This window comes from Bos taurus, chromosome 4, assembly GCF_002263795.3.
Source record: "Bos taurus isolate L1 Dominette 01449 registration number 42190680 breed Hereford chromosome 4, ARS-UCD2.0, whole genome shotgun sequence".
NCBI lineage: Eukaryota > Metazoa > Chordata > Mammalia > Artiodactyla > Bovidae > Bos > Bos taurus.
Window position 1 is genome coordinate 80,998,130 of NC_037331.1, and position 22,700 is coordinate 81,020,829.

Genomic DNA, 22,700 nt, shown 5'->3' on the forward strand with positions numbered 1-22,700 from the left:
GAGACAGTGGGATTCATCATACTACTTTGTCTACTTTTAATTATGTTTGAGCATTTCAGTAATACTGAATTTTTTAAATGTCTGAAAAAAACTAAATAAATGAAAAACATAGGAGACATTCAAGTTATCTTGAATTAAGGGATATATTTGTTGTTCTCATATTTTTATTTTTCTTTTATCAAGGTTGCATATTTACATAGTTTTAGGCAATGTTTTCAAACTGTGTGTCATGAAATCAATTTAGTAGGTCATGACCTACATTTCAAAAAGCTTTTTTCTCTTGCTTGATATTTTTTCTTATTTTGTATTTAAACATAAAATCGCATGTAATAATATTTTTATATAGCACGCCAAGTAAAATTTCATTTTGGTAGGAATTTATATACATACATATGCTTAGAAAAATGTCCAATATCAAAATTCTAAGAGCAGTTTATCTCTGTGAGCAGATGGGTGATTTTTACTTTCTTCTTATGCTGCCATTTTCTGACTTTTCTATAAGGAATACAAATAATAAGTTTTAAATATATTAACAACTGGGCCTAGAATACAAATTTATAAGGAATAAGCAAATAACCCAAATGAAAGAAATGGCAATATCACAAATAAAGATGCACTCAGGAATCTGAAATGGCAGACAAAGATGCTTCAGACCTCACTCTAATTGGGAAAGTACTAATCAAAAAAACAACAAGAAACCATTTTTACCTATCAGGCTGACAATATTTAGTGATATCCAAATGAAAGGAAATTCATACACTGCTACAATTTTTTGACAAAGTAGGCTAACGAAAGAAAATATCATTTGACCTGGATATCACACTTTTGGAAGTAAACTAAGGAAATGACATAAGCAGCATGCAAGGATACATGTATAAACACATTTCTAGCAGTACTGTTAGTAATGGGAAAAGAGGGGTAAACTGAGTGCCCATCAAGAAGAATGGTTAAATCAGCCCAGTTTATGCATACCATGCCATATTATGCAGCTAGAAAAAGAAAGCTTTATCACCTTGAGATATGTTATATTCTTTAGTAAGATAAGTAAAATATAGAATAAATAAAAGCAATCATCACAGGGGGCTTATGGTTTCCAATCCAGCAGTCAGGAGTTTGGAAGTTCCCACACCCATCCTCATAGCAAATAGAAAAACAAACTAAAAATCAACAGTTCTTAGATTATCAGAGAATTGGGGTCACAGAGCAAACCACTGCCCCCAAAATTGGTGACAGAGATAGGCAGATACAGAGAATCATCAATTCAGCAAAGCTCAGAAGTAGAAAACACCACAACAACCATTACCAGCATAGGAAAGCCTAAATTGTGATTGAAAAATTGCTGAAGACTCAGCATGAACAAATTTAAGTTAAAACTCCAGGAGTTCCAGTCTTAGGGAAGCCCCCCACCACTTTTGTGAATTTCATCACCAGGAACCCTACCAGGTTATCTATCACACTGAAAAGCAAGTTGTTCTTCCAGGAAAGTGAGGGGGAAAACAGTCATGATGAAATAGCCCTAAAGCATTCTGTTCTTGAACAAGGTCTATCCTCAAGAGAAACTGTTTTACCAGAGTCTAACCAACTGGGCTTCAGTAAGAGCCTCATCAGCCTAGCAAAAAGGAAATATCCAATTCCAGAACACTCTAGTCTTTGACTTAGGGTAAAGAAACACTAAACTCCAGTTCCTTTTAGCATTCCTGTCTCACTTAAGGGAACAGAAACAAGAAAACAGGTAAATATGTCTTGAGGATAGAGACTCTCTAAAAAACTAAGGCCAAATCATAGGACTACAGAACACTTCCCTTCCCCCTATAACTTACCATCATATGTAAGAACAGGGTACTACAAAATAACTATGCATCTCAGACCTTATTTAAGAAGAAGTCTCCAAGGAAACCAAAAGACAACAGGGAAGGAAATTTTAGCCTCTGATACAGCTTCAGCAAACAGCAAACACCAAACACAACCTAACTGCTAGCCAGATAAATATAAAACCTTACACTGAAAGTCAATTTATCTCATTTTCTTTTACTAAATATATTATATATGCCTTTCAACAGAAAATTACAAGGCATGCTAAAACACAGTCTGAATATGGAAAACCAAGCATAATTGAATTATCACACCAAGAATTTTTAAGTAACAGTGATTAATATTCTAAGGGCTCTTATGGAAAAAATAAACAACATGCAAGATGGGTACTGTAAGCAGAAAAATGGAAATTTCTAAGAAACAACCAAAATGAAATGATGGAAATAAAAAATACTGTAAGAGAAACAAAGAATGGCTTTGTTGGGTTCATCAGTAAACCAGATTTAAACAAGCAAAGAATCAGTGAGCTTGAAGATATGTCAAAAGGAACTTCCAAAGGCTGAAATGCCAAGGAAAACAAGAAAGTGAAAAAGAAAGTCCAAAGAAACGTGGAACAATAACAACATAGATGTAAACAGGAATGCCAGAAACAAATAAGAGAATGAGGAAAAAAGGAAGGAGGAAGGGGATGGGGGAAGGACAGAAAAAAACCTAAAACTAATAATGACTGAAATTTCCTCAAATGATAAATATCCAAGCACAAATCCAGGAAACTTAAATATAAAGGAGGATAGATAACAAAACATCTACACCTAGGTCTATCACATGCAACCTGCGGAGAATCAAAGACAAAAAGAAAACCTTGATAGAAGCCAGGTTAAAAAAAAAAAAAACTTACCTATACAGTAGGAAAGATAAAATGCATATTGGACTTCTCCTCAGAAGCTATACAAGCAAGAAGACAGTGAAATGAACTATTTATAAAGTGTTGAATGAAAAAAACTGACCAACTTAAATGAAGGTAGAATAAAATATTTTCCTTATTATTCACTGACCAAACAGTCTTTCTGTTTAAAGCAATAATAGCAAAAATGAGTTGAGTGATTACAGCTTGTAGGTAAGTAAAATGAATAACAATAATGTTATAAGGGATAGGAGGGAGGAAATGGGAATCCTCTGTTAGGAGGTACCTAAAGATCCTCTGGAAGAGGGCATGGCAACCCAATGCAGTATTCATGCCCGGAACATCTCATGGACAGAGGAACCTAGTGGACTAGGTCCACAGGGTCACAAAGACTGTCGGACACAATTGAAGCATGAACTCATGCATACAACCTAAAGTAGTATAATGTTATTTTAAAGAGAACTTGGACCAATTGTAAATGTACATTGCAAACACAAGCTCAACTAAAATAAAATTTTTTAAGGATTTATATGCTCAGAAAAGAGAAGAAACAGAGTCATATAAAAAGACAAAGACAAGAGAAGGCAGAAAAAGAAAAGAAGAAAAACAAGCAAGGGTAACTAATGGAAAACAAAACAAATTACAGTCGATAATAATTCAGATACATCAACAAGTACTTTAAATGCCAATGGTCTAAAATATACCAATTAGCAGAGCAGAATGTTGTACTGAATTTTTAAAAAGGCCCAACCCAATTGTATGTTGTCTACAAAAAAAAATCCACTTTAAATATAAAGACCGACAGAGTAATACTAAGCAAAAGAAAGCAGGAGAAACTATATTGAACTTCAGATAGAGCTGAGTTAAGAGCAAAAGAAGTCAAGAGGAATAAAGTGGAGAATTACATAAGGAATGCTCATTACATAAAGGAATCAATTCTCCAAAACATGTGTATAATGTGTATAATCCTAAAACAGTGTCAAAACTCTCCATTGCAGTTGGACACTTCAAGACCCCTCTAAGATTAACTGGCAAATTCAATACAAAGAAATTAGTAAGAACATATTTGAACACCACTATCAGTCAGCTGGATCTAATTTATGTCTGTATAATACTTCAAAAACAGCAGAATAAATACATCTTCTCAATTCCCCATGAAACATTCACCAAGACAGACCCAGTCACACACATAAAATACACTTAAGCAAATTTAAAAGAATAGAAATCATACAAAGTATGCTATCAGACCACAATGGAATTAAACTAGAAATCAGTAACAGAAAGATAGCTGGAAAACTGCAAAATACATTAAAAAATTTTTTTCTAAATAACAGGTGGGTTAAAGCAGAAATCTAAAAATTAACTTTTAAATATTTTGAAGTAAATAAAACACACTTCACCAAAACACTTGGGATACAGCAAGGCTATCGCTTAGGGCAAAATTATAGCATGGAATATATGTATATTTTTTATTGATTTTAGATGTTCTTTTCTAAAATCAATTACCTCTGCATCCACCCAAGGAACTAGAAAAAGAGCTAAGTAAGCAGAAGAGAAATAATAAAAATTGGAACAGAAATCAGTGATATTGAAAATGGGAAATCAATACAAAAAGAAAAATCAGTGAAACTGAAAACTGATCCTCTGAAAAGAACAATATAATTGGTAAGGCTCTAACCAGGTTAACTAAGGGAAAAAAGAGAAAAAGTACAAATTATTAATATTAGAAATGAAAGAAGAAACACATCACTATTGCTCCCTCAAACATTAAAAGCATAGCAAAGGAATATATGAACAACTCTATGACCACAAATTGTATATTCTAGATGACATGAACCAACTAGAAAGACACAACCTACCAAAACTTACACAGTGAGAAACAGATCATCTTAATAGGCTCAAATCTATTACAGAAAATGAATCAATAATTAATAGCCTTTCAAAACAGAAAGCATAGACCCAAACAGCTTGACTGGGAATTTCACCAAACATTTAAGAAAGACATTGTATCAGTTCTCTAAAATCTCTTCCAGAAAATACAAGAAGAACTAAGAAATACTACATCCAAACTTATTCCAAAAGGCCAGCATTACTCTAATACCAAAACTAGACACCTGATCTTCAACAACAGAGCAAAGGCATTTTGGTGGAAAAACAGAGTCTTCAACAAAGGCTGCTTAACAAGTGGACATAGACATGGCAAGAACAAAAAAGAAAAAAAGAATCTAGATACAGACCTTAAACACTTCACAAAAATTAACTCAAGACACATCATAGACCTAAGGGCAAAATGCAAAACTAAAAAACTCCTGCTGCTGCTAAGTCACTTCAGTCGTTTCTGACTCTGAAACCCCAAAGACAACAGCCCACCAGGCTCCTCTGTCCACAGGATTCTCTAGGCAAGAATACTGGAGTGGGTTGCCATTTCCTTCTCACAAAAAACTCCTGGAAGATAACAAAACAGAAAACCCCTGACAATGACACCAAAATTGCAACCAGGGAAAAAGAAATGGGGTTCTTGTGAAGGAAGCTGGACTTGATTAAAATTGAAAACTTCAGCTCTGCAAAAGACAATTAGGAGAATAAAAAGACAAGACAGACTGGGGATGATCTTTTTAAAATGTATCTGATAAGGTCTGGTATACAACACATGTGCTTTCCTGGTGGCTCAAACGGTAAAGAATCTGCCTGCAATGTGGGAGACCTAGGTTCGACCCCTGGGCTAGGAAAAATCCCCTAGAGGAGGGTATGGCAACGCTTGCCTAGAGAATCCTCATGGACAGAGGAGCCTGGTGGGCTATACAGTCCATGGGGTTGCAAAGAGTCTGACACAACCAAGTGACTAAGCACAGCACAGCACAACACATATGACATATACAAAGAAGCATAAAAACTCAATAATAAGAAAACAACAGTAGCAATGAGAGACAAGAAGCCCTTCTTAAGTGAACAACACAAAGAAATAGAGGAAAACAACAGAATGGGAAAGAGACCTCTTCAAGAAAATCAGAGGTAACAAGGGAAAATTTCATGCAAAGATAAACACAATGAAGCACAGAAACGGCAAAGACCTAACAGAAGCAGAAGATGCTAAAAACAGGTGGCAAGAATACATAGAAGAACTATACAAAAAAGGTCTTAATGACCCGGAGTTAACCACAAAGGTGTGGTTACTCACCTAGAGCCAGACATCTTGAAGTGTGAAGTCAAATGGGCCTTAGGAAGCAAAACAAAGCTAGTGGAGGTGATGGAATTCCAGAGGAAGTATTTCAAACCCTAAAAGATGAGGCTGTTAAAGTGCCGCACTCAATGTGTCAGCAAATTTGGAAAACTCAGCGCAGCCACAGGTTTGGAAAATGTCAGTTTTCATTTCACTCCCAAAGAATGGCAATGCCAAAGAATGTACAAACTACTATACAGTTGTACTCATTTCACATGCTAGCAAGGTGATGCTCAAAATCCTTCAAGTTAGGCTTCAACAAGTTAGGCTTCAGAAGTACCTGAATCAATAACTTCTAAATGTACAAGCTGGGTTTAGAAAAGCCAGAGGAACCAAAGATCAAATTGCCATAATCAGTTGGATCACAGAGAAAGCAAGGGAACTCCAGAAAAACGTCTACTTATGCCTCAATAACTATGAAAAAGCCTTTGACTGTGTGGATCACAACAAACTATGGAAAATTTTTAGAGAGGGGAATACCAGACCATCTTACCTGTCTCCTGAGAAAGTTGTATGCAAGACAAGAAGCAAGAGTTAGAATCTAACAGCAGAAAGCAAAGAGGAACTAAAGAGTCTCTTGATGAGGATCAAAGAGGAGAATGAAAAAACTGGCTTAAAACTCAACATTCAAAAAACAAAGATCATGGTATCCAATCCCATCACTTCATGGCAAATAGATAGAGAAAAGTGGGAACAGTCACAGACTAGATTTTCTTGCTCCACAATCACTGTGGATGGGGACTACAGCCAGGAAATTAAAAGACGCTTGCTCTTTGCAAGAAAAGCTATGACAAACTTAAACAGTATATTAAAGAGAGACATCAGTTTGCTGAAAAAGGTCGGATAGTGAAAGCTATGGTTTTTCTAGTAGTCACGTATGGATGTGAGAGTTGGATCATAAAGAAGGCTGAGCGCCGAAGAACTGATGCTTTACAACTGTGGTGCTAGAGAAGACCCTTGAGAGTCCCTTGGACAGCAAGGAAATCAAACCAGTTGATCCTAAAGGAATTCAATCCTGAATATTCATTGGAAGGATTGATGCTGAAGCTCCAATAATTTGGCCACCTGATGTAAAGAGCTGACTCACTGGAAAAGACCCTGATGCTGGGAAAGACTGAGGGCAGGAGAAGAGGATGACCGAGGATGACCGAGGATGAGATGGTTAGATAGCATCACCAATTCAATGGACATGAATTTTAACAAACTCCAGGAGACAGTGAAAGACAGGGAAGCCTGGGGTGCTGAAGTTCATGGCATCACAAAGAGTCAGACACAACTTAGGGACTGAACAACAAGAAAACAAAAAGCCTAATTTAAAAATGAGTGAAAGATCTGAAGATGCTTCACCAAAGAAAAGACACAGATTGCAAATAAGTACACGAATATCATCATGTTTCAACAGAGAAAGGCAAATTAAAATAACAATGTCATACATACTTAGAATGACAAAAATCCGTAACACTGACAATGCCAAATGCTGGTGAGGACATGGAGCAACAAACTCACTCACTGCTTGTGGAAATGCAAACACATCCATTTTTGAAGACAATTTGGAAATTTCTTACAAAAGCAAACATACTCTTACATACAATCCAGTAACTTCACTCCTTGATATCTACCCAAAGAGGTTTAAAATTGTTATTTACATAGAAACTTTCACATGAATGTTTATAGCTGCTTTATTCCTAATTGTAAAAACTTGGAAGCAACCAAGATGTCTCTTAGTAGGTGAATGGGTAAATAAATACATCCACACCACAGAACACTGATCAGCACTAAAAACAAATGAGGTATAAAGCTATGAAAATTCATGCAGCAAACTTAAATCTCTATTACTAAGTGAAAGAAGCCAATCTGTAAAGGCTGCATACTATGTATTTCCAACCTTGATGATATTCTGAAAGAGGTAAAAAAAAATGCAGACATTAAAAAAAATAAAAACCAAGTGTTTGCTAGGGATAGTGGTGGAGGTGGGCAATGAAAGGTGGGCACTGGGATTTTTAAGACAGTGAAAGTATTGTGTGTGTGTGTGTGTGTGTGTGTGTGTGTGTGCGCGCGTGCGCTCGTGTGCGCCTGTTAGATTCTCTGTGGGGCTTTCTGTGCCTTTGTCTTTACCTCTTTGTGTCCCTTTCTGTGGCTCTATCAAACTGTTTTTGTTGGATTCTGTGTCTCTGCTTGACTGACTGCCTGGCTCTCTCTGTTTATATACTTAAATATAGTTTTTTATTATTTAAATATAGTTTTTCTTATTATTTCTATTTCCATTTCTATGCAGAGACAGAGGTCTTGAAGATATATAACAGGCTATTAACTCTGAGCTGGGCAAAGTAGCAAGAGAAGGGAAATTAGTTTTTTCTTTATATATATTATTTCAATGATTGTAAAAAAACTCATGTTTCTACTTCTTACAGAAGAACTTCATTTTCAAAAGAAAAATATTAAAGAATTTACAGTTAACAGTCCTTAAAATACAAAATTTCTAAATTTAGTAAAAGTTGATGGCATTCTACAATTATAGTTAAAGCAATAAAATGCAATGAAAGCACCCTAGGGGGAATAAATTATAGTGTTACTTGCAGTTCTGATCACCTTCATTGAGTAAAAAGTACAGTCATCATTTTTCACTGTAATTAGATTGAATCCCTTAAATGTCTACTTCTCCAAAAGGTCCAGAACAACACTTGACAGAAGACAACTCAAGCATGTGAGGCCTGGGAATCACAACTGGAAAACCAGTGGAAGCCCTCCCATCAACCTCCATCAACCTCAGAACAGCCCTGTGCTACTGGGGCATTCTAGGACCACAAGTTATTTAAGAGGGACCTCCTTAATCCAAGCCTCTCATCCAAGTTTCAGTTAAACTTGGACTACTTCTACAATTCAAAGTACAATGATTTGATCAAAAAAGGTAATTTGTCAATCTCCTAAACATTCTATTTTGTTTTGGGTATGGAGCAAAACGGCTTTCAAAATCCTATGGCAAGGTTCCCCCTTTCCACTTCTCTGTGCTGGCTCTATCCTCAGACCACATACTGTCTCAAGGTGATTGCTACAGTAAGAGCCCCTTCCTGCTCTCAGGTGCACAGGTTACAGGTAAGAGACCTCACTCAACGTACATGCAGGTGTTGCAGTGAAAGTTGATCAGTCACGTCCAACTCTTATGGATTATACAGTCCACGGCATTCTCTAGGCCAGGAGACTGGAGAGGGTAGCTGTTCCTTTCTCCAGGAGATCTTCCCAACCCAGGGATCAAACCCTGGTCTCCCACATTGCAGGCAGATTCTTTACCAGCTGAGCCACAAGGGAAGCCCAAGAATACTGCAGTGAATAGTCTATCCCTTCTCCAGTGGATCTTCCCAACCCAGGAATCGAACCAGGGTGTCCTGCATTGCAGGCGGATTCTTTACAACATGGAACCTTAGGAAAAGTCTCAAATCCATGGACAGAAAGACTGTAAGGCCCAAAGCTAGCCAAACCTGAGTGACATGTATCTAGGGAGCCAGAAGTGAAGTCAGCTCCACAGTTTCATGGACAAAGAAGAGATAAAAGCTGGAACCTCAAAAACAAACAAAAAAGCTCAAGGCTACTATAGGAAGTAAATTAAGTAGGAAGTAGGGTAAATTGGTTGGGATTGGAGGCAGGAGGAGAAAGGGACGACAAAGGATGAGATGGCTGGATGGCATCGCTGACTCGATGGACGTGAGTCTCAGTGAACTCCGGGGGTTGGTGATGGACAGGGAGGCCTGGCGTGCTGTGATTCATGGGGTCGCAAAGAGTCGGACACGACTGAGCGACTGATCTGATTTGAGGGTAAATTGGTAGGAGATGCCAAAATATGTCCAATACAGTAATAACCTACTCCAAAGAAGGGCCAATATCAAGCTACATTCATGAAAGTTGAGAGCTTATCAACCTATATTAAATCTAGAAAATAATGTACAAATCCAATTCACTTTCAAGAAACTCATGTAAAGCCATAAACAAATAACAAAAAAACTTTGTAAAGTACAAAAATTCATTCAATTCCTGTTACCCCAAGTTATCCGTAAAAACAGACAAATCTTATGAGTATATAACAGTTGTTAGAAAATCCCATTATACACTAAAATGACCTAAAATCCCCAAATCGGAAATTTGGTAACTGAAAACCCCAGAGTGAAATGAACTTAAGCCTTATAAACAAGCCCAGTGACGGAAGATGAGTCAGTAAACAATTATTACATTCACTAAAATAAAACATTAAAGTCACAGCATTAAAAAAAAGAGGATACTGGAATTTCCTAGTGGTAAGTTCTGCCCGTTGGATAAGAATCCGCCTACCAATACAGGGGGACATGGGTTCAATCCCTGGTCTGAGAAGATTTCACAAGGCACAGGGCATCTAAGCCTGTACACCACAACCACTGAAGCCCACGTGCCTAGAGCCTGTGCTATGCAATAAGAGAAGACACTGCAATGAGAAGCCCGCGCACAACAGAGCCCTCTCACTACAACTAGAAAAAGCCTGCACGCAGTAGACTCAGCACAATCAAAAAATTTAAAAAAAAAAAAAAGGATATCAATGCAACTTGCCACATTCTATATTAAAAATGGTCTATAACTCCATTATCTTTATGACTCAGTATGTTTGGCTGCCAGTTCCCACCTGTCCTAGACAGACTACTAATTTAAATGGAAAAAAAGGACAAAAGGACAAAACCAGTGCGTAACCTTTACATTGCTTACCAGAACAGATTATTTCTCAATCTTCTTATGTTACACTCTAGTGTGTATCTTTGGATTTCACATAAAGCCAATGAACTGACTCTCTATAACTTCGCTATCTCCTCTCCAAGTAAGCTCCTGAGTTCTGAAAGTGGTAATTTTCTTAGTTTCTTTCCTTTTTATGATATTCTAAGTTTGGGCATATTTTATGTTAAGTAGTTTCTTGGCAAACCTCCTGCTGGTGACTGGTTTACAGATGTGCAGGCACAAGTACATCTCCAAAGAGCCATGGGAAACCAGGATGCCTCTCCAGCTATGAACAACTGCCTCTCCAAGCCACACTACAGTGAGAATGAAACAGACAGTATGGGTAGTGAAACCAGGGTCTTTGATGACATCCTGAAGCCACTGAATCAACTTACCCTAAACCCTGCTCAACCTCTGGGCCTCTTCTTATGAAAGTTAAGAGATTTCCACACAGTTTAAACCATTCCAACTGCATTTTCTGTTACTCTGCTGAAATCACTCTAACACAAGTGAGATGGCTAATTCTACGTGTAAACTCAGCTATACTATAGTACCCAGACCCATACCCAGTATGCTTGCTCAAAACCAGTTTAGATGTCATTGTGTACAGGTATTTTAGATTTAATTAATTTTTCTATCAGTAGACTTTGAGGACAGACTTCATACGAAATCTTAAGAGAACGGACTGCAGTCCCTTAAAGAAGAAAGAATTCTGTTCCAGACCACCTTTGAACTCAAGACTGCAACAACTCCTGCCAGAATTTCCAGCTTGCCAGAAGGCCTTACAAATGACAGACCTGCTGGCCTCTACAATCATGTGACCCAATTCCTTAAAATCAATCTTTCTTTCTCTCTCTCTCTCTCTATATATATGTACTAAAGGTTTTATTTCTTGAAGCAATAAGCTCAACAGTTTTCCTTATATTTATTACATTTAAAGAACAAAGTTGTTTTTTTAAATAGATTTGATATTATTAGTTAATAATAATAAACTGCATATATTCAGAAGGTAAAATTTAAGTAGTTTTCACACAGGTATTATACACTTGTGAGACTTTGGCTACAATTAAGATAATGAATATATCACCCCCACAGGTTTCCCAGTACTCCCAGAATACATTTTTAAAACAAAAATTGGATTAAACTTCCTTTGTGAACTTTCTCCAGTTCATAATATAGAGGGTAAACAATTTTCCTCATTATCATTTAATTTTTACATAATTTAAAGAGCTATACAGTATTCCACAGTAATAATACACCCTAGTTCTGTTTAAGAATCCTTCATTGTTAGATAACTGTTTCTAACATTTTGCTACTATAAGCAATGCCACGAAGAACAGTTTCACAGCTTTATCTATATAAAGTCATGATTACTTCCTTATATGCTTCTTTTGAAAAAATAATTCATTTATTGGTTACACTGGGTCTTCCTTGCTGTACACAGGCTTTCTCTAGCTGCATTGAGCAGGGTCTACTCTTCGTGCATTGCATGGGCTTCTCATTGTGGTGGCTTCTCTTGTTGCGGAGCACAGGCTCTAATGCACACGGACTTCAGTAGGTGCAGCACATGGACTAAAGTAGTTGTGGCTCATAGGCGCAAGAGGGCTGGCTTAGTAGTTGTGGCACAGGGGTCTAGTTGTTCCGAGGCGTGTGGAATCCTCACAGACCAGGGACTGAACCTGGGGCCCCTGCACTGGTAGGCAGATTCCTATCCACTGTACCACCAGGCAAGTCCCCTTATATGGTTCTAAAACTAGAATAGCTGATTTATAGGACACATTATCTTTTAAGAAATAATTATTATAATATCAACATCCAATATTTACACATCATTTAGTATGTGTCACACACTCTACCCTTAACTACGCTCTGAAAGTTATACCAATTTTCACTCTCAAGCATCACATAAACATACCCATCTATGATTCTATCAATAAGTTTTTAAAAATCCCTGCCCTTCCCCAAATGAAGCCCAATGTAATTCCAGTCAAATCTCTATACTGGTAAGTTTTCACACCTCATCTCCACCTAAATGCATAAAAATACATAAGACCTTCTTGTAAGGGGGAAAGGAGAAAAAACCTTTATTTACAGAAATTAAAAGGTAATATAAGGTTGCAATAATTGCAACAATGTGGTATGGTAGCAGAACATGCAAAAGGGTCAATAAATAAGGAGAGCACAGAACATAAGGGAACTTGGTTAAAGATAGCAGAACAAAATAAAATAAAAATGATTTAAATATCTAAAAATTTGAAACTAAAACAGAAGTTGAAAAAAACTTCAGAAAAACATTCTCATAATTTTCTAGAAGACTATGCATAAGACAAATCACTTTCCCTCAAAAAGCCCCAAACTGACAGAATGACCATATATAAAATATAAATTAACAAAGAATATAGAAAAAGTTAAAGGCAAGCAACAGAATGGGAAAAATTAACTATGATATATGAAACATGTGAAGCATCAACATCTATATTTTAATAAATCTCCCCAGATGGTAAGAAAATGTCAAAGGAACAAGCAATTCACAGAAGAAATGGCAAAAAAAAAACATGAAAAAAATATTTAACCTCACGAGTAACAAAAAAGTATTATTTTCTCTTGTGAGTTGGACAAAAAATGTAAAATCAATAATGAACTGTGACTCATTAAACAAGGCATTCACACAAAATTATAATGAATATGTAAATTGGTATAAGCTTTCTTATATGTTAATTTGGCTGTAATTAGTAACATTAAAAAGCTGTATCATTTAACCTAACAATTCCACTTTTAAGAATGTATCTATAAAAAGACTCAAGAATTATACATAGATTTACATTTAACGGTGTTTGATAAAGCATTACTAAAAGAAGCTAAAAACCAATAGTCTCAATGCCTATTTACAGAGGAAAGTCTAATAAAATATATCCAAATTACAAAACTACAGGGAAAAAATGGCTATATGATATAGAAAAAAAAGTCTATTTCACAGAATATTGATTATGTCAACTTAATGATTAAATAAGGTGTATACTTATTCACACAGACAAAAATGCCTGCCAAGAAACTAAAATGAGGGAGCCAGTTGGCGTCTCTTTGCTGTGCTTCCCTGTGCTAGCCACTCAATTATGTCCGACTCTAACTCCACGGACTGTAGCCCACCAGGCTCCTCTGTCCATGGGATTCTCCAAGCAAGAACACTGTAGTGGGTTGCCATGCCCTCCTCCAGGGTATTTTCCCAACCAGGCGATCAAACCCAGGTTTCCCACGTATCGCAGGTGGATTCTTTACCGTCTGAGCCACCAGGAAAGCCTTTATTGTTGGCCAGATGTCAGAGCATCTATGTCTATGTCTCTATTCTACTCATTTATGTTCTTTATTTCTACATTTCCAGGGCTTTAATTCACCAGATGTTATTTTTTTATAATTCTATATAGAATCAGGTGAGAGAAGTTCACCAGTTTTTGACAGGTAAAAAATATGTTGTACTTAAATTATGTTTCCTTTATGTATGTGTGTGCTCAGTGGCTCAGTCATATCTGACTCGTCAACCCCATGGAGTGTAGTCTGCCAAGACTCTCTGTCCATGGGCTTTTACAGGCAAGAATACTGGAGAGAGTTGCCATTTCCTATTCCAGGGGATCTTCCCAACCCTGGGATCAAACCCATGTCTCCTGCATTGGCAGCTAAATATTTTTGCTAATACTTACTAGAAATTATTGGGGTTTTGTTCCTGGTTTATGTCTTCTTCTAGTAAACCTTTTTTGAGTTATAAAGGAAAACTGCCTATGTGTTAAAAAGAACACTGATGCTGCAGATATTTCTTTTAAACATAAGATACATCTCTAAAGATATGACATACGGCATAGTACCTTCCAAATTCTAACAAATGACTTTCAACAAAATTCTGCACACAAATGAAAAGAAATAAGAAATCTGAAAGTCTTAAGTAGTAATTGCATGATTAGCAACTATTATATTAAGTCTCTTCTATAACATTCACTTTAAGAGTGACATACTAGTATGGAGGATGACACTACAGTAAGCATAAAAAATGGTAAACTACTACAGAGGTGAAAATACTTCACATATTATCTCATTTAAGCTTCACAATTACTCAACAAGTATTATCTCCTTGTAACACAGAGGCTCAAGAGACACTAAATAATTTGCCCATTATCACACACCTACTAATGGCAAGAGTAAAACAATCCCTCAGCCTGAGTGTCCCATCCCCTTTTCATCGTGAAGCAAAATGGGTTATTTGCTTTCTCAGAGAGGGCTCAAAAACCACAGAGCAATCTAACAGCTGTCTTTTAGTTCACTCCCTTTCCCTTTCCCCACCACAGAATTTAACTGCAGACTTCTTTCAGCTTACTGACACCCATAGCAGTCTATGGCTTCTGCAACTGGCTTCTGTCCTACTGCCTGCTACTGAGTTTTACCCTTTCGACTTCCTTTTGGCTGCTTGGGTTTGATCCAACCAAAGAACTCTGGGGCTTGCTTCCCAGGTGGTGCTAGTGGTAAAGAACCCATTTGCCAATGCAGGAGACTTAAGAGACACAGGTTCGATCCCTGGGTCAGGAAGATTCCCTGGAAAAGGAAATGGTAACCCACTCCAGTAATCTTGCCTGGAGAATCTCATGGGCAGAGGAGCCTGGTGAGCTACCGTCCATGGGATCACAAAAAGTCAGACACGAATGAAGTGACTTCGCACAAAAAATTCATTTTTTAACTTCTGGTGGTTAACCAGTCAATCACAGCTGATCAGATGTGACAAGTTTTTTACTCTTAACAACTTTTGCTGTTAATAGAGACTGTTTTTAAGCTTTCAGGAAAGTTTCTTTACTTCAACTTCTGGGTCAGCACCATTCCTGATATCTGATCTCCACATAGTCAAATTTCACTAAAGACTAACACTAAAATATTCATTTCTCCCAAACACCTACCCTCTGTGCTTGGTTATAAACAATTATTGTATTATTAATCTATTTCTGCCCTCACAATCAACCACCAAGCTATAATAACAGCAAACTTTACTGTGTGCTTACTATGTGCAAATGTCTAGGTTTAGCCCTTCACACAGTTTGTCTCATTTGATACAACAAACCTATGAGTTAGGTATTGTTATATCATTTTCCAGGTGAGGAAAACAGAGAGGACATAATAGTGCAAGAAGCACAGATTCCAACTATGCTCTCAACCATTACACATAGTTCCCATTACTATTACCTTATAACATCTGCATCAAAATAACCTATTTCTTGTTCAGCTATTCAGGAAATACCAGCAGGGAAACGGAATCCCCACACCCCTTCCACGTCCACCTTACCCTTTACCTACTTTCCTACAGATTCCTTTTAAACTACTGACAATCCTCTTGCCATACATCACCTCCTAATGGGCACCTACACATTCTAATCTATGTACGTTACCTCTAAATTTCAACACATGAGGCTAACTCTTTATTTCCTGTAACTCAAAGAAGGAAGTCATTACTAGTTAAGATTTCGATTTCTTTCCTTTAAAAGCACTATTTGTGTTTTATTGATGTAATAACTAAAAGCATCTTCCTATAACTTTTACTGATCATGCAAAATTCACAATCCTGAAAGGTTCATTTAGTTATTCTGGAACAGAAAACAATACAGTATTTGTTTCATAAATATTTTTCTCAATTCAACTCAACAAATACTAAGCAATAACATAAGAAAAACACCGTGAACAACAAAACCAGATCGCAGGATACTTTCCATATAAATCACTAAAAAGACGAACAGTCAAGATGGCCATCATTAAAAAGTTTACAAATAATAAATGCTGGAGAAGGTGAGGAGGAAAGCAAACCCTTCTCCACTGTTGCTGGGAATGAAACCGATGCAACCACTCTGGAGGAAGGGGCCAGAGGTAGTATTGATCATCAATGGCCAGTAAGTTAATAATCAATTTTGGCTATGTAATGAAGCCTGCATAAAAACAAAACAACAACAACAACCAAAAAAACGGGGGCCAAGGGTTTTCAAGAGTTTTCCCCTTTAGGGAAGCAGTATGCCTCCCTGTGTACCATGCCAGACCCTAAGCTTCACGAAGACAGAAACTCCCCCTTTTGGACCCTCACCATATGTATCTGTTCATCTGATTGTTGATTCATATCGCTTACTGTCAAGTTGTAATAAATTTGTAAGCCAATGAATAAATGAAGTTTCCTGAGTTCTTTGAGCTGTTATACCAAGTTAAATGAACCCAAGGAGGGGGTTGTGGAAACTTCTGATTTATAGCTGGTTGGTCAGAAGTGCTGGTAACAACCTGGGATTGTGACCAGCATCTGAAGTAGACTGCAGTTTTGCGGGACTGAGCCCTACACCTTTGGAATCTGCTTCTAACTTCTAGTAGACAGTGTCAGAATTGAGACACCACACCAGCAGGGTGCTTTAAGAATTGACTCTTGAGGTGGGGAACCCTACACACACACACACACACACACACACACACACACACACACACACACACTGGGTCCAACAACCCTTTCACAAAGGTTACTCAGATTTATCATTGCCCTGCTTTTTCTCCCCTTTGAGGAATGTGTCCATTTCCTCTAAGTTGTTGAAATTATGAATATAAAGTTGTCATAATTCCTGTATCATTTTAACATCTGTAGGGTTGGAAGTGATATTCCCACTTTTGAAGTGATATTCCCACTTTCGAACAATCACATATTGGTTTTATTCTACAATGTGAGAGACCTGGGTTCAATCCCTGGGTTGGGAAGATTCCCTGGAGAAGGAAATGGCAACCCATTCCAGTACTCTTGCCTTAAAAATCCCATGGACGGAGGAGCTTGGTGCAGGCTACTATCCATGGGGTCACAAAGAGTCAGGCACGACTGAGCGACTTCACTTTCACTTTCAATCTATTACCATATTTGTTTTCTATTTCACTGATTTCCACTCTTGATTTTCTTGTTTTTATTTACTTGGAGATTAATTTGTTCTTTTTCTAGATTCCTAAGATTGCAGTTTAGATCACTGTGATATGGATCATATACAAACAAGACTGGCCATGAGTTGATAATTGGTAAAGGTGGGCCATGGGTACATGGAGTGTTATTTCATTATACTATTTTTAAATTTATGCATAGGTTTGACATTTTACATTATACTTTTTAAATAAAACAAATAAACCTTTTTCTGAAAAAAAATCACTGTTGGAATTTTCATTAGAGTTGCCCTGAATTTGCAGACTACCTTGGGTAGTATTACTACCTTACAACTATTAAGTCTTCTAATCCATAAACACAAATATCTGTAATTTATTGGTGTCCTTAGCTTCCTGTCTTGTAATTTTGAGTGTAAAACATTTTCATTTCCTTGACTAATTTATTCCTGTTATTCTTTATGATGCTATTGTAAATAGAATTGTTTTCTACATTTTTTAATTCATATTTTTCACTGTTAAGAGTATAGAAATGCAACTGATTTTTGGATGTTGATTTTGTTCCCTGCTACTTTGCTGCATTCATTAATTCTAACTGTGTGCATGTGTGTGTGAAACAGAGTTTTCTACACATAAAATCATGTTATCTATAAAAAGACATAATTTTATTTCTTATTTTCCTATTTGGGCATCTATTCTTTTTCTTGCTCTGGAAATTCTATCACCATGCTGAACAGAAGCATCAAAAGCAGGTACAGGTATATCCCATTTTTAGAAAGTTCATTTTACACCACTTTGCTTTTTATAGAAGACCTACATTAGTATCTGTTTTCACTAACTGTAAGAGGAGTTTTACTGTTACCAAAAAAGGTAAAAAGCAAAAATAGCATTCAGTATTGATTTTACACTGATCCATTACAGAGGCAGAATGCACTCTGAGCAATGAGAGTGGCACTACCAAGCTCCTTCCCTCGCAACTATACTCACAGTCTTAGCATCAGGTTGCCATAGCTGTACTTTATCTCAATTTATTTTTTGATTTTATTAGCAAGATGTGTCCTAAAGTAATTGTTTCTTCCCTTTACACCATTCACTTACAGAAGGCTTCACAAGATCCCTCAGTTTTCAGATAGCATGGGGAAACTATAGTCTTGTCTTCTACGTGATTTTAGAAAAGCTTTCAGTCTTTCATCACTAAGCATCATGTTAGCTGTGGAATTTTCATATATGCTCTTTAATATGTTGACACAGTTTCCTTCTATTCCTAGTTTGTTGACTGTTTCTATTATATAAAAGTGCATTAAATGGCCAAATGTTTTTTCTCTTTTTGAGAAATAGAGACTAAGAGACTAAGACAAATTTTTAGTCTCGATTATCATGATTTTTTTTCCCCTTCATTGTAATAATATATTACATTGATTTTAATACACTGAATCATTTTTGCAACCCAAGAATAAATCTCACTTGATCATAGTGTATAATCCTTCCAAAACATTGCTGAATTTAGTCTGTTGAATATTCATCAGAAGTATTATTCTACAGTTTTCTTGTAGTCTTTGCCGAGCTTTGGTAACAGAGTAATGCTAGGCTTAGAGAATGAGTTTGAAGTGTTTCTCCTGTTAAATTTTTTGGAAGAGTCTGGATAGGATTAGTGTTAATTTGTCATTAAATTTTTGACAGAAATCATCAGCAAGACCATCTGGACCTGGGCATTTTTTGTTGAAAATTTTTTTATGTGTTGTGAAATATGAACAAAATCTGTACTTAGTTAATAATACTGTATCACATGTTAATTTCCTGGGGTTTTTTTTTTTTTTTTTCAGCAACATGGTATCTCTTTATATTCTCAGAATTGGGTTAGAAATTTCAAGCCTCATTCAAATTTTTTATTTAAAGATAACTAACATAATAAACTTCCTAGATTTTTAACAGCAATATTAAATGCCGAAATATATGGAATTATATCAAAGTTCGAGTGAATATAAATTATAAATCTAGCAAACTATTCATACTAACTCAAACAAGTGGTATCAAAATGTCATAAATATTTTGGCTAGGCAAAAACTCCTCAGTTTTCTGAAACATATATTATACATACTATTTATATACATATATATTTATGCAAAATCTTTTATACTTTCTTGATAAAGGGTTGAGAAAGAACATCAAAAAAAAGAGAGAGAACCTAGAAAACAAAAACTAAATGAAATGGGAACACTGAATATGAAATACAAAAAGTGAAACAAACTAGATAAAAGTAAAGTCATACAGTCCAATTCTTCTTAAACATGGCTGCTCATTAGAAACACATCTGGAACCTTGGAGAAAGAAGCAATACTTGGGCATTTGTATTTTCCAAAATTTTCCAAGATAATCCTGATATGCATCTGGATTTTTAGAAGTGATTACAGGTTTTTCTATTAAATGCTAGTTTCAGTGATAAAGAATTCAATGATTTTCTGTTGACCAATCATAACACAATGGTACTAAGCGAATAGTTACATAATCAAAGAAAAGATTTTATCAATTTTCACAATCAGTAGCCAGGCAAAAATCAAAAGATAATTATAATCGCAAGCCATAATGGAAACATGACTAACCTAACAAGAGAAAATAATTACATACAATTTAAGGGGTTATGTAGAGTGATGTGGTAAGTGGAAGTGCATACATGCACGTTTTCATCCACACAGCCAATCTATGTCTTTTGATTGGTACACTGAATCCATTTACATTTAAGGTAATGATCAATATTTATCATCCTATTACCATTTTCTTAATTGTTTTGGGGTTATTTTCTGTAGGTCTTCTCCTTCTCTTGTGTTTCTTGGCTAGAGGAGTTCCTTTAGCATTTGTTGTATATAGCTGGTTCGGTAGTGTTGCTCTCCTAACTTTTGCTTGTCTGGAAAGCTTTTGATTTCTCCATCAAATCTGAACTACAGCCTTGCTAGGTAGAGTATTCTTGTTGTAGGTTCTTCCCTTTCATCACCTTAAACACATCATGCCATTCCCTTCTGGTTTGTAGAGTTTCCGGTGAGAAATCAGTTGGTAACAGTATGGAAGGTCCCTTGTGTGTTACTTTTTGTTTTTCCCTTGTTGGTTTTAATATTTTATCTTTGTCTTTAATTTTTGTCAGTTTGATTACAATCTGTCTCATTGTGCTCCTCCTTGGATTTATCCTGCCTGGGGACACTCAGCACTTCCTGGACATGATTGTCTATTTCCTTTCCCATGATAGGGTAGTTTTCAGCTATTATCTCTTAAAATATTTTCTTGGGTCCTCTCTCTCTCTCTCTTCTCCTTCTGGCACCCCAATAATGCAAATGTTGTCCCAAAGGTCTCTTAAGCTATCTTCATTTTTTTTCATTTTTTCTAAATTCTGTTCTGTGGTAGTGATTTCCATCATTCTTCTTCCAGGTTGCTTATGTGTTCTTCTGCCTCAGTTATTCGGCTATTGATTCCTTCCAGTGTAACGTTCATCTCTGTTTGTTTGTTCTTTAGTTCTTCTAGGTCTTTGGTAAACATATCTTGCATGTTCTCCATTCTGGGTCATCTTCACTACCATTATTCTGAATTCTTTTTCTAGAATGCTACCTATCTCCACTTCATTTAGTTGTTTTTCTGGAGTTTTACCTTGTCCCTTCATCTGGGACATAACTCTGTGCTTTTTCATCCTAATTAACTTTCTGTAATGTGGTTTTCGTACTAGCAGTTATGGGAATGTGGTTCCTCTTGCTTCTGTTTAACAGGAGATGAGGCTAACAGGCTTGTGTAAGCTTCCTGATAGGAGAGACTGAATGGGAAAAACTGGGTCTTGCTCTGGTCTTGCAGAGCCTTGATCAATAAAGCTTTAATCCAATTATCTGCATATGGGTGGGGTTTCCCTCCTTCTCTGTTAGTTGTTTGGCCTGAGATGACCCAGCCCTGGGCTCTATGGTAGGGTTAATGGCAAACTCCAAGAGGAATTACTTCACAGGGCACTTTCCAGGACTGCTGGTTCCAGTGCCCCCATCCCCACAGCAAGCCACTGCTGAACCACACCTCTACAGGAGACCCTCCAACACTAGCAGGTAGGTCTGGGTTCAGTCTCCTGAAGGGTCACTGTTCCTTTCCCCTGGGTCTTGGTGTACACAAGATTTTGTCTGTGCCTTCCAAGAGTGGAACTTCTGTTTCCCCCATCCTGTGGAAGATCTATCTGTAATCAAATCCCACTGGTCTTCAAGCTCAGATTCCCAGCTGGATCCCCAGGCTGGGAAGCTTGACATGGGGCTCTGAACCTTCACAACAATGAGATAAGTTCTTTGGTATTACTGTTCTCCAGTTTGTAGCTTGCTCATCCAGCAGGTATGGGATTTGATTTTATCATTATTGTGCCCCTCCTACCATCCTATTGTAGCTTCTTCTTTGTCTTTGGACCCGGGGTATCTTTTCTTGCTGGGTTCCAGTGTCCTCCTGTTGATGGCTGTTCAACACCTAGTTGTCACTGAACCAGAAGTCTAGAGATTTTTTTTTAGTACAGATGCTTCTCTTTAATAGTTATATGTCTATTTAGATTTTCTATTTCCTCATGATTCTTGGTAGGTTCTGTGCTTTTATGAATGAGTGCATTTCATCTAAGTTACCCAATTTGTTAGTGTAAGTACTTCAATCCTTTTAATGGCAGAGTAATACTCAACTGTATAAATATAACAGACTTTGCTTATCATCAATTGATTCACATTTGGGTTCTTTACACTTCGGAGCTACTGTGAATTATCCTGCTATGAACATCAGTATACAAGTTTTTGTGTAGACCCTGTTTTTATTTCTACTGGATATATCCTTAGGAGTAGAAGCTGTTCTGGGTCACATATAATAATCTGAGGAAATTCCAGGCTGCTTCTCAAAGGAGTCCACTGTACTATTTACAGTCCACCAACAATGTACGAGTCTTCTGATTTTTCCACATCTCCCCCTACACTTGTTATTACTTATCCTTTTAATTATGGTCAACTGATAGTGTGAATAAGGTGGTATCTCATTGTGGTTCTGATCAGTATTTCCCTAATGACTATGATCTGGAACATCTCTTCATGTGCTTATAGGCTACTTGCATATCTTCTTCAGAGAAATGTC

General features: G+C 36.7%; 1 protein-coding gene across 4 annotated transcripts in view; it reads right to left on the reverse strand.

Moving 5' to 3' along the window:
- The window catches only part of CDK13 (cyclin dependent kinase 13), a 125,729-nt gene that overhangs the window by 47,783 nt on the left and 55,246 nt on the right, over positions 1–22,700 (reverse strand).